Source organism: Chrysochloris asiatica, unplaced genomic scaffold (assembly GCF_000296735.1).
Source record: "Chrysochloris asiatica unplaced genomic scaffold, ChrAsi1.0 scaffold00152, whole genome shotgun sequence".
NCBI classification, from domain to species: Eukaryota; Metazoa; Chordata; class Mammalia; order Afrosoricida; family Chrysochloridae; genus Chrysochloris; species Chrysochloris asiatica.
In genome coordinates, this window is record NW_006408670.1 from 953,616 (window position 1) to 972,314 (window position 18,699).

An 18,699-nucleotide genomic window follows, 5' to 3' on the forward strand; every position below is an offset into this window, starting at 1 on the left:
TGACATAATTATGAAGTCCATATATCATTCTCTTCTCTCTGCAGTTTTTGCTTGCTCCTTCCTTGTGATATAGACTTTGTGCTCACACCATCTATCAGATACTGTCTTCAGGAAAGTTTCTGAGGAACTCATTCATTTCAAGGTACTGACGACTGTGTTATTCCCTTCTCTGCACACACTCATCCTAAGGCTGCTAGTTCCTAGGGTGGTGGGGGACAAAATATTAAACAAGGGAATACAAACTCAGATGGCTATAGGGACCTGGAAGAAAAGTTTAACAGTGACTGCAGACTATATAAAATGCAAACGTTTATATTTTGTTGGGGGTGGCAACTATGGAATGCTGATGAACTTATGAGCATATGTCTTTTCCAGTGCCTAATCATCTCAGGAAAACACGGGACTGGTAAATGCAAGGTAAACAGTTCAAACCCACCAGCTCCTCTCAGAAATCCTATACAGGGTTCCTATGAATTAGCACCAACTTGAGTGTACACAACAACAACAACAATAAATCAACTCAGGTCACAGCTACCATTCAGAATTGAGAGCTCAAGTCTACCAATGACCTAGTTATCTAGTACTGCTTAAAAAACAGAAATTTATTCTCTCACAGTTTGGGATGCCACTCATCTATTTTGTCTATTTTTGTTTGTGCACTTTTCAAAATGTGTGGTAGCCTGTATATGCCCTGAATTAGTGCCCTCACATTTGTCCCTACTTTTTCATTGAAGATCTTCATAATTTTGGGATTCACATTTAGATCTTTAATCCATGTTGAGTTAATTTTTGTATAGGTTGTGAGGCAAAGGTCTTGTTTCAGTCTTTTATATATCACTTTCCAGTTCTGCCAGCACCATTGGTTAAAGAGACTATCTCTTCCCCATGCAATATGCCTAAGCACTTTGTCAAAAAACATTTAGCTGTATGTGGTTGGGTTAATTTCTGGATTCTTGATTCTGTTCCATTGATCAATGTATATTTCATTCTACCAGTACCAGGCTGTTTGACCACTGTAGCCGTGTAGTAAAGTTTGAAATCAGGGAGTAAGATACCTCCAACCTTGTTCTTCCTTTTAACCTGGGTTTGTTTCCTTTCCATATAAATTTTGTAATTGTCCTTTCCATCTCTTTGAAGAATGTTGTTGGAATCTGGATTGGGATTGCATTTTATGTGTAAATTGCTTTGGGCAGTACAATATTAAATCGGAGTGGTGATAAAGGGCATCCTTGTCTGGTTTCTGTTCATAGAGGGAAAGCTTTCAGTGTCTCTCCATTGATCTTGTTGTAGGTTCTTGGTTTTGTTTATATGCTCTTGATTATGTTGAGGAATTTCCCTTCAATACCTACTTTGTTTTTTATCAAGAATGGATGTTGGATTTTGTCAAATGACTTTTCTGCATCAATCGATATGATCATGTGGTTCTTTTCTTTCTTCTTATATATATGATGGATTACTTTGATTGTTTTCCTGATGTTGAACCATCCTTGCATCCCTTATATGAAACCCACTTGGTCATGATGTATTATTTTTTTGATGTGTTGTTGGATTCTGTTGGCTAGGATTTTGTTGAGAATTTTTGCGTCTATGCTCATGAAGGATATTGGTCTATAGTTTTCTTTTTTAGTGATGTCCTCACCTGGTTTTGGTATGAGGGTTATGCTCGTTTCATAAAATGTATTAGGGAGTTTTTCATGCTCTTCTATGTCCTGGAATAATTTGAGTAGAATTGTTGACAGTTTTTCTCTAAATGTTTGGTAGAACTCAACAGTGAAGCCATCTAGGCCGGGGCTTTTGTTTGTTTGAAGTTTTTGATGACCTGGTAAAATTCTTCTTTTGTTATAGGTTTGTTCAAGTTTTCTACTTTATTCTGAGTAAGTTTAAGTAGGTCGTGTTTTTCTAGAAACATATCCATCTCATCTAAGTTTCCGAATTTGTTGGAGTACAGCTCTTCATGTTGTTGTTGTTGTTAAGTGCCATCGAGTCGGGTCCGACCCATAGCGACCCTGTACAGGGTTTCCGAGGGTGTAAATCTTTACGGGAGTAGAAAGCCTCATCAGCTCTTCATAGTATTCTGTTATTATACTTTTGATTTCGTTTGGTTCTGTTGTGACTTCACCCATGTGCTTTCTAATGCAATTTATTTGTGTTCTCTTCCTCTTTTCTATAGTTAGGTTTGCCAATGTTTTGTCAATTTTATTAATCCTTTCAAAGAGCCAGCTTCTTGTCCTGTTGATTCTTTTTATAGTTTTTTGATTTTCCATCTCATTTATTTCTGCTCTTATCTTTATCATTCTCTTTTTTTGTTGACTGTAGGTTCCCTCTTTTGATCTGCTTCTAATTGTTCAAGATGCTGTTTTAATATGTTGATTTTGGTTCTTTCATCTTTTTGGATATGAGCATTTATCACAATAAATTGTCCTCTCAGGTCTGCTTTCACCGTTTCCCAAAGATTTTGGTATGTTGTGTTTTCATTCTCATTTGTTTCTAGGAACTTTGTGAATTCATGTTTAATTTTGCTTTTCAGCAGGGTGTTGTTCAGTTTCCATGTATTTGATTTTGTTGCTTTGGTCTTCTTATTGTTGATTTCTAGTCTTGTAGAATTGTGTTCTGAGAAGATGCTTTGTAGAATTTTGATGTTTGTAAATTTATGGAGGCTTGCTTTGTGACCTAACACATGGTCAATTCTGGCAAATGTTCCATGCACACTGGAAAAGAATGTATATTGTGGTGGTGTTGGATTGAATGCTCTGTATACATCTATGAGGTCAAGTTGGTTGATTGTGTTGTTTAGTTCCTCGGTAGTTTTGTCAAGTTTCTTTCTGGTTGTTCTGTCCCTTTTTAAGATTGGTGTGATGAAATCTCCTACTATAATTGTAGATTTATCTCTTTCTTTCTTCAGTTCCAGTAAGGCTTGCTTCATGTATCTTGGTGCTCATATATTGGGAGCGTGTATATTTATTATGGTTATGTCGTCTTGCTCAATTGACCCTTTGATCATGAGATAGTGTCCTTCTTTGTCTCTTATGCTGCTTTTTATCTTAACGTTTACTTTGTCGGAGATTAGTATTGCCACTCGTACTAGTTTATTGTTGCAGTTAGCTTGGTAAATTTTTTGCATCCTTTAACTTTTAGACTGCTTTTGTCTTTGTGTGTAAGGTGTGTCTCTTGCAGGCAGCACATTGATGAATCTTATTTTCTTATCAATTCTGCCACTGTCTGTCTCTTCACTGGTGAATTCAATCCATTGATGTTCAATGTAATTATCAATAAGCATGAATTGATTGCTGTCATTATGTTACTTTTTTGGTGGTGTTGTTCATTCTTTCCTTCTGCATTCCTTCTTGTGTTGAGTTTGTGTTTTTTGTGCTGTTTCTTGTGGTTTCTTCTTAGTTTCCATGTTCACTTGTTCTGCTTGGGAATTCATTTTTATGATATGTTGTGAAGTATTAGCTTCTTTCAGGGTTACCTTGTAGTCTACTAACTATTCTCTGCATTTAATATACTCCATTTTAACTTCTAATTTACCTGGCATCCCCACCACCTGGGTCTCTGTTGCTACGTTTTTACCTTCTTTGACATTGATCTCTCAGCTCCTTTGAGTTTGTTGTTGTAATCTTGTTCTGTTCTGGACTCTATCTGTTGACTGTCTTCCAGGTGGTGTTGCCACACCTGTCGATCTCTGTTTGTTGTCTGTTCTTATTTGTTTCAGTCCACAGAACTCCCTTTAGAATGTTTTGAAGTGCTGGATTGGTTTTGATAAATTCTCTCAGATTCTGTTTATCCTGGAATGTTTTAATCGCACCATCATATTTGATTGATAATTTTACTGCATAGATGATTTTTGGTTGACAGTTTTTTTTCTTGCAGGGCTTTGTATATGTATCCCCATTGCCTTCTTGCCTGCATGGTTTGTTCTGAATAGTCCAAGCTTAATCTTATTTGCTTGCCTTTATAAGTGACATTTCTCTTCTCCCTGGCCGCTTTTAGTATTCGTTCCTTGTCTTTGATTTTGGAGAGCTTAATTATTATATGTCTTGGAGATTTTCTTTTGGGGTCTATCCTTCCTGGGGTACGATCAGCTTCTTGAATGTTTATCTTCTCATCTTTTATGATGTTAGGGAAATTTTCTTCCAGCAGCTCTTCAACTATCCCCTCTTCTTGTTCCAGAATGCCAATAATTCTTACATTATTCCTCTTCATGTTATCCAGCATGAATCTTAGACTCTCTTCAGATTATTTTATCCTTTTAGCTGCTTGCTCTTCTATCTTGACAGTATTGAGAGTTTTGTCTTCCAGCTCACTAGTTCTGGCTTCCAGCTCTTCTAATCTGCTCCTTTCCCCTTTCAGTGTATTGTCCAATTCTGATATCTTATTATTGATCATCTGGACATCTTTCTGCAGGTTTTGTATTGTTTCCAATTCTGTGTCAATCTTATTTGGTCGTTTCTGTAGAACTTTCCTTACTTCTTCCTTATTTTCCTTGACCTCTTTTCGGAGCATTTGAATTTGTTTCCACATCATTCTTTTGAATTGCCTATTAGGCATATCCAGAACCTGCTCTTTCTCCTCTATAAAACCTTTGTCTGTCTCCAGCTCATTTGCATCAGCTACGCTCTTCTGTTTTTGGATGTGTTTCGATAAGATTTGTTGCTTTTTATTTGTCTTGATTATTAGTTGTGCTATTATTATTATTAATATGATCAGGAGATAGGTTTCTCTTATCACCTGTAATGCGTAGCAGGTGTTTTTGGGTCTTGTCTCAGTGGTGGAATATTATGGGTTATGTTTTTAGCTTGGCTCTATGGCCATGATTCCTGCCTCGTCTTAGGTGATGTAGGGAGGAATAGCTTCCACCTCCAGGAAAGATGTGTGATCAAAAGTACCAAAAGCAGAAGTAATATAGATGAATAGACAAAAATGATCACTTTGGAAGAGATTTGAAGCTGTAGTTGACTGTCCCATGCTACGCCATCACTGTGTGTGCAATTAGAAGCCTCCAGCAGTGGGTAGGGGTGACCCCTCTCTCAGGCCTCTCTTCTAGTCACTACCTTATAAGTGTGCAGGTAGATATCGGGGAGTTCATGGGAGAAAGATCATCCCCTGTTTTTGTCTCTGAAGGTAAGTTAGTTATCTATGTGTGTTCAGCGCAAATCTTGGGATGGTTGAGTCCTGTTACGCTGTGATTTTACAGATTGCTTTGTGTTGATCCTACACAGGCAGCTCAGGCAGCACAGTGGCCATGAATTGCAGGAACAATAGCTGGAAATTCCAAGATACTACCTGGGAGAAAGGTGAGGTGCCCTGCCCCGGCTCAGATGCACAGCCTCGGATTTTGGGCCCCCGTGTGACATTATAAGTTGCCGCCAAGCTCCCACTCTCTATACCATGGGAAAACTGTCCCGCCTGATGTCCAGGCTGAGAAATGAAATTGGGACAGGGAGAGAAAGAGGGAGAAAGGTGTAGTTTCCCACAGGTCTCTCTCTCTCTCTCTCTCTCTCTCTCTTTTTGTTGTTGTTGCTGAAAACACTGCTTTCTGAGCAAGGCTGGCTTTAGCCCCACCTTCTAAGCAAGGCTGGCTTTAGCCCCACCTTCTAAACTCTGCTAAGGCAGAGTAGTTGCTGAGGCACACCAGCCTCCAGATTCCTAAGTCGCCCATATTTTGCTTAATATTGTGATTTTTTCACTTGTGAGTTCGGGAAACTGATGTCCTGGATCTTGTGGTAGATCTGGAGCTCTGGAGTTGTACTATGAGTGCTTCCTTCGTGAGTCCCCCCTCCCTTCTCACCAGAGCATACCAGCTGCAGCCCCAACCGGAAGTCCCTTGTTCTTCTTCTTAAGTAGTTCTTTGCTTATCCTGGATATCCTTCCTTTCCATATAAAGATTGTAATTGTCTTTTCCATCTCTTCAAAGAATGTTGTTGGAACTTGGATTGGAATTGCATTATATGTGTAAATTACTTTGGATAGTATTGACATTTTCACAATGTTGGGTCTTCCTATTCAGGCACATCGTATGTTCTTCCACTTCTGTCTCTTTTGATTTCTTGTAGTAGTGTTTTGTAATTCCCTTTGTATAGGTCCTTTGTTTCTCTAGTTACATTTATTCCTAAATATTCCATCCTTTTGGTGGCTATTGTAAATGGGTTTTCTTTCCTAATGTCTTTTTCAGCACTGTCTCTTCAGATTTTTTTTTTTTCTTCCATTTTTCCTCTTGCTCTTCTAGCTTAGCAGTACTGAGAGTTTTCTCTTCCAACTCACTAGTTCTGGCTTCCATCTCTTCTATTCTGCTCCTTTCCCTTTTCAGAGTATTGTCCATTTCTGATACTATTTTATTAATCATCTGGACCTCTTTTTGCAGGTTTTGAGTTGTTTCCAATGCTGTATCAGTCTTGTTGGATTGCTCTTGTTACTTTCCTGACTTCTTCCTTGTTTTCCTCCATCCCTTTTTGGGCCATTTAAATTTGTTTCCATATCATTCTTCTGAATTCCTTCTCAGGCAAGTCCAAATCTGCTCTGCCTCTTCTGGGGAGTCTTTGTCTATTTCCAGTGCATTTGTCTCAGTTCCTCTTTTCTGTGTTTGGACATGTTTTGTGATCTTTTCTTGTTTTTTTGTTTGTCATATCCTGTAGTTATGTGGGTTTTTTAATACTTAAATGGATGTTTATTGTTGTGTTATTAAGCTACAGGATGTCTCCTTGTGGATAGGAAATAGCCTTCTCTTTTCACATGTAATGCTTAGCAGCTGATATTGACTCTTGTCTCAATGGTGGAATATTATGGGGTATGCTTGTAGCTTGGCTATATGGCCAAGATTGTTGTGATTGCTGTCTCTTCTTGGGTAACATAGGGAGAAAAAGCTCTCACCTCCAGGAAAAATTTGTGATCAAAAGGACAAAAAGCAGTAGCAATATAAAAGCAGAGACAAAAACCACTGCTTAGAAACAAAAATAAAACTGTAGCTGACTAGCCAGTTGCCTTGCTACACAGACAGTGTATGTGCACCACAGAAGCCTCCAGCAGTAGGTGGGTTATCCGTTCGCTCAGGTCCCTCCTCTAGTCACCACATTAGAGGTGCACAGATAGATAATGAGAAGTTAATGGGAGAAAGATTGTTTACTATTTTTGTTTCTGAAGGTCAGTTAGGTGTCTGCATGCTCACAACGTAATTCTCAAGATAGTTGCATCCTTTTTTTATGTTGGGGTTTTACAGATTGTTCATATGGTTTGTCTGTCAGGCCAGATGAGTTTTTTTCTTGCTGTATAGGCCCGAGTAAAGGATCCCACACAAGTCAACTTTAGGGTTGTGACCCACAGGTTGATGTCATAAGCAGCCGCCAAGCTCTTTCTCTCTGTGCCATGGGAAAACTATGGGCTTAGCATTGGACTTTTTTTTTTTTTGGTGGGGGGTGCCCACCCATCTCCATGAAGGTGTCTGGGATGGGCAAAGTAGGCACAACAGTGAAAAGAAGGAAAAAAATATGTAGAATCTCCTGCACTTCCTTTTGCAAATGTCATTGTGCTTCTTTTAGTGTTGGTTCCCTGTGCTGGTCTAGCTCTAGTCCCACCCTCTGAACTCTGCCCGGGCAGGGTGGCTGCAGAGGGAGTCCCATCTCAAGTGTTTTCTAACTCACACTATTTTCCTTTATATCATACTTGTGCGTATGAGAAACTGACACCCTGTGTCTTATGTTACATCCAGAGGTCTGGTGGTGCTCCTTGAACACAGCTTCTCTGGGTTTTCAATCCCTCTCCTACAGAGCTTTTCTTACCTGGCTGTCTCTGATGCCCACCAAAACCAGAATTCCCCAATAAATATCTTAATCTTAATGAACAACAGCAAAATGACCTTTCCTGGTGCTCTATTTTTTCTCTAGTATCTAGAGACTCTAAAAGTAAAATATAATCAGCTCCAATAGAATCATCTTTAATCTGGAGGTTCATTATCCTTCTGGGATTGTTGTTGGGGGAAGAAAGCCAAATATGTCACTGTGCGATAGTGTCTCTGGAGTAGATAATGGATTTCTATCAGTGGTGTCACTATGGATATATGATATGTGGAGGTGTGGACTGCACTGGATTATATTGTCAGAGTGAGTGACACCAAAATGAGTGTCTATTAATTTTTTGTGCACTGTTTCAGCAGAAATTTATTTGATTTATATAAATATACCTATAGCTAATTATAGCAACATAAAATATTTAAATAGTTTTCTTCCCTCTGTCCTTCTGATGTGGAATGTGCTGTTTCTGTAGGATAAAGATGAGGCATTATGCTCCCACAAAAATATACAGTCTCAGAAACTCTATAAAAAGTCACTATGACTCAGAATTGACTCCAAGGCATTTAACAACAACAAAAACAATGTGTTCAGGTCAAAACTGTCATTATTACACAATTAAGTGATACTTCAGATAGTAAGGTTTTGTCTGCACACATTATAAGTGCATGCTGCTATTTTTGTTGCTGCTAGTGCTTTTATACTCATTAATTTTGCCAAATTTCTTTTTTTTTTAAACTACAGTACTGTGATGACTTGTATTTGTGAACCTCTAATAATAAGCTTTTTGAAGAAGAAGTAGAAATTAAAGGAAAAGGAGAAAAAAATTTTTAAAGACTCAATAAGGTTATAATATAATTCAAAAGAGTTTGTAAAAAATATTTTTCAAAACAATTGTGTTGTTAATATTCATATGATCTGAGAAATATTATATTTAGCCAATTTATAACTATACTTATCACTTATTATCCTATGATTATAATTGATAATAAACATTACTAAGTATTCTGTTAGGGCTGATACTGAAGGACAACTATGGGAGGGGGGTTGACAACATGAGTTACTGCACTGGGTGACACCAACTCTCATGCAGCCACTAAGTTATGTGATTTGGAAGATCAAAATTGGCAAGAAACAATAAAATTTGCATTGTACAGATAGAAAGGTACTACAAGAAGTGAGTGGCAAACTTTCACTAGAATCTGGGTCTTTCCATGACATCACCCTGCATACAAATAATTTCACCTAAAATTAAGATAGCTAGACATTGCGAGCATGGACTCTCTAGAAAGTTCCTTGGGTTCAGATTTAGGAGTCCTGGTGTGGCACTGTGGGTTAATGCGCCAGACTGCAAAGCCGTTTGAACTGCAAGGTCAGTGGTTCAAGCTCACCAGCTGCTCCTGGGAAACCCTACACAGGTAACTGTGTGTCGGGATAGACTTGACAGCATTTAATATCAACATAGAAGCTCTGGTAGCATAGTGGCTATGAATTGGTCTGCGAACCTTAAGGTCAGCAGTTCGAAACTACCAGCTGGTCCAGGGAGAAACATGAGGCTTTCTGCTCCCATAAAGTTTTACAGCCTTGGAAACCCTGTATAGGGTCGCTATGAGTTGGAACTGACACCACGGTATACAACCACCACCACCACCATTTACTCCCAGTGTGGCACTATGGGTTAATGGACCAGCCTGCAAAGCTCTTTGAACTGAAATGTCGGTGGTTCAAGCTCACAAGTTGCTCCTTGGAAACCCTACACAGGGTCACTATGGGTCAGAACTGACTTGATGGAACTTAACAACAACAGCAACAACATTTATTACCTGTGTGAATCCAAGCAAGTTATTTGCCTTTGTGTACCTCCACCTCTTATCTGTAAAGTGGAGATGATAATAAATCCATTATCAGAAGACTGTCAGAAGAATTACATGAGTTAATACTTATAAAATGCTTGGAACAATAGCTGGCATAAATTAAACACTGTATATATTGTTGTTAATTGCCTTTGAGTCAATTCCAACCCATAGCGACCCTGTATAGGGTATCACAGGAGGACCTGGTAAGCTTGAAATTACGACCTTGCAGTTCAAACTGACTTAGCAGTCCAGTGCATTAACCGACATACATATATATTGTTGTTGTTAAGTGCCGTCAAGTCGGTTCCGAACCATAGCAACCATGTATAGGGGTTCCAAGGAGCAGCTGGTGAGCTTGAACCACCGACCTTGCAGTTTAAACGACTTTGCAGCCTGACATATTACTTCTGTAGAGATAGTAAAATTAATAAAATTTTAACCTAACTGTAAGCAAACCCGGTAGCCCAAGCCAGTCATCAGAAAGAATAAGGCTGTTTTCAAGATCTGAACATCCCCTTTTTGAGGTTTCCTTCTTCTTTGGATCCACTTAAAGACACTCCCCACTTAAGACATTACATTCCCAGTTTAGATGGGTGAACATTATCTTTACATTCATGCTAATGTATTTTGTTTCATTGAAATTATCACAATCCCCTGCATGCATCATCAAACAACTAAAGGGTACACCCCACATGCCTGCCCCCAGCCACCAGCCCACAGCCCCTCTCTCTCCCTGAGTCCAGAGTCCCCAGACGCTCCTTCTGTCCATGTCACTGTCTCTGCCTCCATCCCTAGTGTCACTGCCTCCCTGGACAGGGTCTCACACTAAGCTTTTCTCCCTTGATGGTTCCAGGCATCTCTGCTCCTGGACTGCAAAATCAGTCACTCTCCTCCTTTTGTTACAAAACATTTGCATTTACCTTTCCAACACTCACTGTCAGACCTGATAGCAATGATTCCCTATTGAACCACATGAGTCCTTTAGACCTCAGCTTTTATCAACTCCATCCAGACAAGTTGGAAACAATTCAGTGGAAAAGTCTGCCTTTTTCTGAATCCTGTGGAGCTAGGTTCTCTATTGAAAGCTTGTAAGCCAGTCACTTCTTACCTTTATAGAACCCTTATTTTGGGTAATCAGTGTCTAAGTTCCCCATCCCTGTTGACCCTGTGTACCGACGGGATGGGAATAATCCTCAATGTAAAGATTTGTCCCCTCCTTTGACATACTGCATCCACAAGCATAGGTCAAGTTCATGCACTTGTAGTGGGTTACTCTTACTTTTTTTTTGTTCCTCTTCTTTGTTCCTCTAGTGTTCTGATCATCAGCCATTGATGCCAGGTCAAATGGGTACTATCTACAAATATGGGTGTTCTTGTGCATCTCCACCTTATTTCATGTCAACTGGATGTTTCACACTTTGTTCTAGTCCTCTGGGGCCATGTCCCTGCCTCTGGGCCCAGCGGTCCCCAGGTCTCGTCCTATTGCTGGTTAACTAATTCTCAATCCAGTTTAACAGGAGTCAATTGAATATGGTCAGACTTAGTTCACACCTTCATTGCTACCCCCCCTCCATTTCCTGTTATCTATGACCAATGTGGTCAGCAGCAGGAACACATGCCTGCTAGTGTATTCCGATTGAGTTTCAGTCTTGGAAGGGGATTTGCCTTGAGGGGACCTGACCACTTGCCTTGATAGCTCCCTGGGGAACAACTTGCTTGTTCTTGTAGTAGTCAATTGTACAGCTGTTATTTATTTATTTATTTTTTCCTGCTGGTCTTTCTTTCAAGAAGTATTTTCTGTTCTTCTAGCAGCTCCAGACTGGTCCACTTGTACTTTCAAGTGGAAATGTCCCACTTCAGAAGCTTCTGGATGGGGATCAGGATTCCACCTATGTTCTTGTGCAATGCAAAGGCTCTGCAGGAAGCCTATTTCACTGGGCAAGTTGGAGTCCCATTTTAGATACTCCAATCAGATATAGGCTGAAGACAGACTTACAAGCTTTTTCTGGTGATGTTTCTGGCTATTCCTCTCTCTCCCCTTCAAGTATCTATTTTACAATAGTAGGCAAGGGAAACCAAGATTCAAAAGAAAGCCAAGCATCATTTACCCACATTTAGCCATTCACACGTTGCCTCAATCTTTGTACCCACAAGCCCTGTTGTTCCATGGTGATGCTTACATCATTAGTTACCTCTGTCCTATTTAGCCTATATAAACTTGCCTAGCTATTCTCCCATCTGCCTTGTTTTTCTTTTCCTTTTCCCTTATAGTGTGTACTCATCCCCAGCACCCAAACTACCCACTGTCTATTTCTTAACTTGTGCTCCACTATCCTGTGTCTATTCCCTACCCTGTGCTCCACCTACCCCTCGCTCCCCTCACCCCACCCCATATACACCAGTAACCAACAATAAAATAAAATAATATAAAATGAATAAATAAAAATTAAAAATATACATATATAAAATATATTAATGAAAAATTAACATTTTTTTCTTCCCCCTTTTAATCTGGGTGATTTTTCTTAATCTTTTACAATAATGGTCCTATGCCATATTTCTTCTTTTGACTGACTGATTTCACTCAGTCTAATGTCCTCAACATTCATCCATGTTATGCGGTGGCTTGCTGCTGCTTCATTGTTATTCTTCAGGGTACCATAATATTCCTTTGTGTGTATCTACCAAGGTTTGTTTATCCATTATTCCATTGATGGGCACTTAGGCTGTCTCTAGCTTTTTGCTGTTGTAAATAGTATTGCTGTGAACGTTGGTGGGCATTTATTAATCATGTCATGGTTTGTATTTCTTGTGCATAAATACCAAGTAGAGGAATTGCTGGATCATACGGTATCTCCATATCCAACCTTCTGAGGAATTTCCATATTGTTTACCAGAGTGTTTCGACCATTCTGCAATCCCACCAGCAAAGTACGAGGGTCCTAGTCTCTCCACATCCACACCAACATTTAGTGTCCTCTATTTTTATGTTCTTTGCTTTTATTGCTGGTGTGAAATGATAGCTCATTATTGTTTTGATTTACATCTCTCTGATGGCTAGTGATCATGAAAACTTTTTACATATTTTTCTTGGCTGCTCGGATCTTCTCCTTGATGAAGTGTCTATTCATGTCCTATGACTATTTTTTAATTGGTTTATTTGTTCTTTTCTTGTAGAGGTATGGCAGATTACTATATATTTTGGAAATTAGTCCCTTGCCTGATGTGTTGTTTCAAAAGAATTTTCCCATTCTGTGGGTTCCCTTTTTACTCTTTTGATGAAGTCTTTTGATGCACATAAGTTTTTTTTTTTTTTTTTTTTTAGTATGTCCCAGTCATCTATTTTGTCTACTTTTGTTTGAGCAATTTTCGATTTGTTTGTAGTCTGTGTATGCCCTGTATTAGAGCTCTCACATTTGTGCCTATTTTTTCATTGATGGCCTTTATAATTCTGGGATTCATGCTTAGGTCTTTAATCCATGATGAGTTGGTTTTTGTATATATCATGGTGTAGAAGTCTTTTTTCAGTCTTTTGCATATCACTTTCCAATTCTGCTGGCACCATCTGTTGAAGAGACTATCTGCTTCCCATGCAATATATTTTGGCACTTTGTCGAAAATCAGTTTGCTGTATGTGGATGAGTTAATTTCTGGATTCTCAATTCTGTTCCAGTGATCAATGACTCTTTTATTATACCAATGCCAGGCAGTTTGGCCATAGTAGTCATGTAGTAAATCTTGAAATCAGGGAGTGAGAGGCCCCTCACCTTGTTCTTATTAAGTAGTGCTTTCCTTTCCATATAAAGTTTGTAATTGCTTTTTCGTTGGAATCAGGATTGGGGTTGCATTATATGTGTAAATTGATTTGGGCAGTATTAACATTTTCTCAATATTAAGTCTTCCTATCCAGGAGCATGGTATAGTCTTTTCCATTTTTGCAAGTCTTTTTGGTCTCTTGTAGTAGTGTTTTGTAATTTTCTTTGTATAGATCCTTAGTTTCTCTGATTACATTATTCCTAGATATATCATCCTTTGGGTGGCCATTGTAAATGTTTTTGCTTTCCTGATGTCCTATTTTTGGTATAGAGGAATCCAACTAATCTTTGGACGTTGATCTTATACTCTACCACTTTTTTGAATCTTCCAATGAAGTCTAGTAACTTTATTACTGAGTCTGTGGGGTTTTCTATATATACGATCATATCGTCTGCAAATAAAGAGAGTTTTACTTCCTCTTTGCCATTCAGATGCCTTTGATTTCCCTATCTTGCCATATAGCTCTGGCTAAGACATCCAGCACAATATTGAATAGGAGTGGTGACAAAGGGCATCCTTGTCTGGTTCCCGTTCGCAGAAGGAAGGTTTTCAGTTTCTCTCCACTGAGAGTGATGTAAGCTGTTGGTTTTGTATTTATGCTCTTAATTATGTTGAGGACTGCCCCTTCAATTCCTACATTGGTGAGTGTTTTTATCAGGAATGGATGTTGGATTTTGTCAAAAGCCTTTTTTGCATCGATCAAGATGATCATGTGGTTCTTTTCCTTTTTCTTATTTGTATGGTGGATTACATTGATTGTTTTTCTAGTATTGAACCATCCTTGCATCCCTTTTATGAAAATCACTAGGTCATGATGTATGATTTTTTTGATGTTCTGTTGGATCCATCTCTTCTAAGTTTTCAAATTTGTTGAGTACAACTCTTCATAGTATTCTGTTATTATCCTTTTGATTTCCTTTGGTTCCGTTGTGACAAAGCCCAGGTTTCTAATGCATGATATTTGTGTCTTCTCCCTCTTTGATTTTGTTAGGTTTGCCAGTGATCAGTCAATTTTATTAACCCTTTCAAAGAACCATCTTCTTGTCCTGTTGATTCCTTATATATTTTTTTCTGTTTTCTATCTCATTTCTTTCTGCTCTGATCTTTATTTTTCTGTTCTTTTTGTGACTACAGTTCCCTCTGCTTGTCTGTTTCTAGTTGCTGAAGATGCAGTGTTAATGTGTTAATTTTGATTCTTTCTTTTGGATGTGTGCATTTATCGCAATAAATTGTCCTCTCAGCACCACTTTTGCCATGTCCCAAAGATTTTGATATGTTGTGTTTTCATTCTCATTTGTTTCTAGGAACTCTCTGAATTCTTGTTTAATGTCTTCTATTATCCAGTCACTTTCCAGTAGTATGCTATTCACTTTCCATATATTCGACTTTATTTCCTTGGTTTTCTTCATGTTGATTTCTGATTTTATGGCATTGTGGTCTGAAAAGATGCTTTGTAGTACTTTGATGTTTGTAAATTTATTGAGGCTTGCTTTGTGACCTAACATATAGTCAATTCTGGAGAATGTTCCATGTGCACTGGAAATGATTGTACATTGTGCTGTTGTCAATTTGGTTTATTGTGTTATTTGGTTCCTCTGTAGCTTTGTTGAATTTCTTTCTGGTCTTCTATCCCTTTTCGAAATTGGCGTATTAAAATCTCACACTATAATTGTAGATTTATATATTTCTTTCTTCATAGTAGGGTTTACTTTATATATCTTGGTTCTCTTTCATTTGGAGTGTGGATGTTTATAATGGTTATGTGATCTTGCTCAACTGACCCTTTAATCATGAGATAGTGTCCTTCTTTATCTCTTATGCTGGTTTTTACCTTAAAGCTTATTTTATCAGAGATTAGTGTTGCCACTCCTGCTTGTGTTTTTTTATTGCTGTTAGCTTGGTATATTTTTACCATCCTTTAACTTTTAGTCTGTGTTTGTCTTTGTGTGTAAAGTGTGTCTCTTTTAGGCAGCATATTGGAGGATCTTGTTTTGTTATTCATTCAGCCACTCTCTGTCTCTTCACTGCTGCATTTAATCCATTGACATTCAGTGTAAATATTGATATGTATGGATTAACTGCGTTCATTTTGTTAATTATTTGTGGTGCTATTTGTTTCTTTGTTCTACGTGCCTTCTTGTGCTGAGTTCTTGTGTTTTGTGGTATTTCTTGTTGGTGTTTTCTTAGTTTTAATGTTTCCTTGTTCTGCTTGGATCTTCATTTTCATGGTTAATTGTGAAATATTTATCTTCTTCGGGGTTACCCTGTAGCCTATTAAGTTTTCCCTGCATTTAAGACAGTTTATTGTATCCTGGAATCTACTCAACCTCCTCGCCACCTGGATCTTTGTTCCTACATTTTCCCCTTCTTTAACATTGTTAATATTTTGATCTTTGGTTGGCGTCACCCGCCCTCTGAATTCATTGCTATAATTTTGTTCTGTTCTGAACTCTTTTATCTGTCGAATGAGTTCCAAATGGTGTTGCCACATCTGTCAGTCTCTAGTTGTTGTCTCTTCTTGCTGGTTTTCATTGCAAAGAACTCAGTTTAGGATGTTTTGAAGCACTGGATTGGCTAAAATAAAATCTCTTAGCTTCTGTTTATCCTGGAATGTTTTGATTGTACCATCGTACTTGACAGTTTTGCTTGATAGACTATTCTTGGATGGCAGTTTTGTTTTGTTTTGTTTTCCTTTTTTATTTTAGGGTTTTATATATGTCTCCCCATTGCCTTCTTTCCTGCATGATTTCTGTTGAGAAGTCAGAGCTTAATTGTATTTTCTTACCTTTGTAAGTAACACTTCTCTTTTCCCTGGCTGCTTTTAGGATTGTCTCCATGTCTTTGATTTTGGGAACTTAGTATGATATGTCTCAGTAATTTTGTTTTGGGGCCTATCCTTCCTGGGCTTCTTTCAGCTTCTTGAATGTTTATCTTCTCATCCTTCAAGATGTTAGGAACATTTTCTTCCAGAAACTCTTCAACTATCTCTTGTGGACTTCTGTGATTCTCCTGCTCTGGAATGCTAATAATTCTTAAATTATACCTCTTCATGTTACCCAGTATGAATCTTAGACTATCTTCAAATTTTTCCATCCTTTTTTATACTTACTCTTCTATTTTAGCAGTATTGAGAGGTTTGTCTTCCAGCTCGCTGGTTCTGGCTTCCATCTCTTCCATTCTACTCCTTTGTCCTTTCAGTATGCTGTCTATTTCTGATATTTTATTATTAATCATCTAGACTTCTTTTTGCTGGTTTTGGATCATTTCCAGTGCCATATCTATCTTGTTTCATTGCTCCTGTATCACTTTCTTGACTTCTTTCTTGTTTTCCTGCCCCCTTTTTGGCACATTTGAATTTGTCTCCATATCATTTTTCTGAATTCCTTCTCAGGAAGATCCGGAGCCTGGTCTTCTACTTGAAAGTTTGTGTCTTCTTCCAGCTCATTTGTCTCAGTTACTTTTTTTTTCTGTTTTTGGACATGTGTTGAGATCTTTAATTGTGTTTTCTGGACATTTTCAGCAGATATGTAGGTTTTTGATGCTTAAATGGATGTATTTTGCTTTATTGTTAAGCTTACTAAGCATCTCCCGGTGGATATGATCTTGAGATAAGCTTCTCTTTTCACATGTAATGCCTAGAAGCTGGTTTTGGCTCTTGTCCAGATGGTGTCATATTACATGGTATGCGTGTTCATTAACTACAGAAGCACAGTTACTGTCTCTTCTTGGGTAAGGTAGGGGATAAATCTTTAATCCTTAGGAAAAGAGTGAGACTGAAAGAACCAAAGACAGAACAATGTAAAAACAGAGACAGAAACAACAAATCAAAAGCAAAAATAAAATTGTGATTGTCCACTGGTCTATGCTGTGCAGGCAGGGATAAATGGTCCCACCCAGGTCAACTTTGGGGCCGAGTCCCATAGCCATATGTCATAACAAGCAGCCTATGGGTTTCCTCTCTATGCTATTGGAAAAGTGTGGGTGCAATGCTGGACCTCTTTGGGGGTGTGCTCCTACCTTCCTGAAGGCACCTTGGCTGGGCAGTGAGGGAGCGATCAGAATGAAGAGGAAAGATACGTGAAAAATGAAAAGTGAAAGATGATAAATTGGATCACACCTCTCCTTCCAGATGTGCAGCTCCAAGTCTTCTAGCGCTGGGTCACTGCCTCTGCTTGGCTGCAGCCCCACCCTCCCTAGTTGTGTCCTTTTATGTTGGAGTTTTACAGATTGTTCATATGGTTTGTTTGTCAGTCCAGCTCTGCTTTCTTCTTGCTGGTAGGCATAAGTAAAGGGTCCCACATAAGTTAACTTTAGGGCTGGGACCCAGAGTCAGACGTAGGTAGCCAAAAAATAATCTGGCTGTGGGACCAATGGAGGTCTTCCTCTCTGTGCTGTGGGAAAGCTGTGGGCTCAACACTGGACTCTTTTGGTGGTGCAAGTTTACCCACCTGAAGGTGTCTGGGCTGGGCAGAGAAGGTGCAAGCGGGAAGAGGAGGAAGAAATGTGTAAAAGTCCCCCACACCTCCTTTTGCAAATGTCCCTGTGCTGGGTTTTAGCACTGTTTACTGTGGCCACGGGCTGTGGCCCCACCCTCTGAACTCAGCCTGGGCAGGGTGACCACAGAGAGAGTCCTGTGTCTGTATCGATTCCTAAATTGCAATATTTTCCTTTATACTTTTACTTTTCCACCGGTGGGTGTGGGAAACTGACACACTGCACCTTATAATTGATCCAGAGCTCTGGAGCTCTTCTGGAAAGAAGCTTCTCAGGGTTTTCAGGCCCTCTTCCATGGACCCTGTCCTACCTGACTCTGCTTCTGCTGCTGTCAATACCAGAAGGCCACCAGAAGTCTTCACTCCACTGCCACTTTCTCCACTACTTCTTTGATCTCAATAAGCAATCAACCCCAAAATTCCCACAGTTACTGATTCATCAGATCTACGTAACAACTCAGGAATGGAATAATATGTTTTCTTTTCATTTTACATATAAGGGATTTGAGGCATAGAAACTTGATGAGGTTTTCTAGTTTTAACAGAGGTTCTAGTCAAAACTGCAGTGCTCACTTGCCTTCACATATGTTGTTGTTGTTGTTGTTGTCAGGTGTCATCGAGTTGGAACCGACTCATAGCGACCCCATGCACAGAAGAACGAAACAATGTCCGATCCTGGGCCAACCCTACTACCGCTGCCACACTTGAGTCCATCAATGATGCCCCCTGGCCAATCCATCTTGTTAGAGGTCT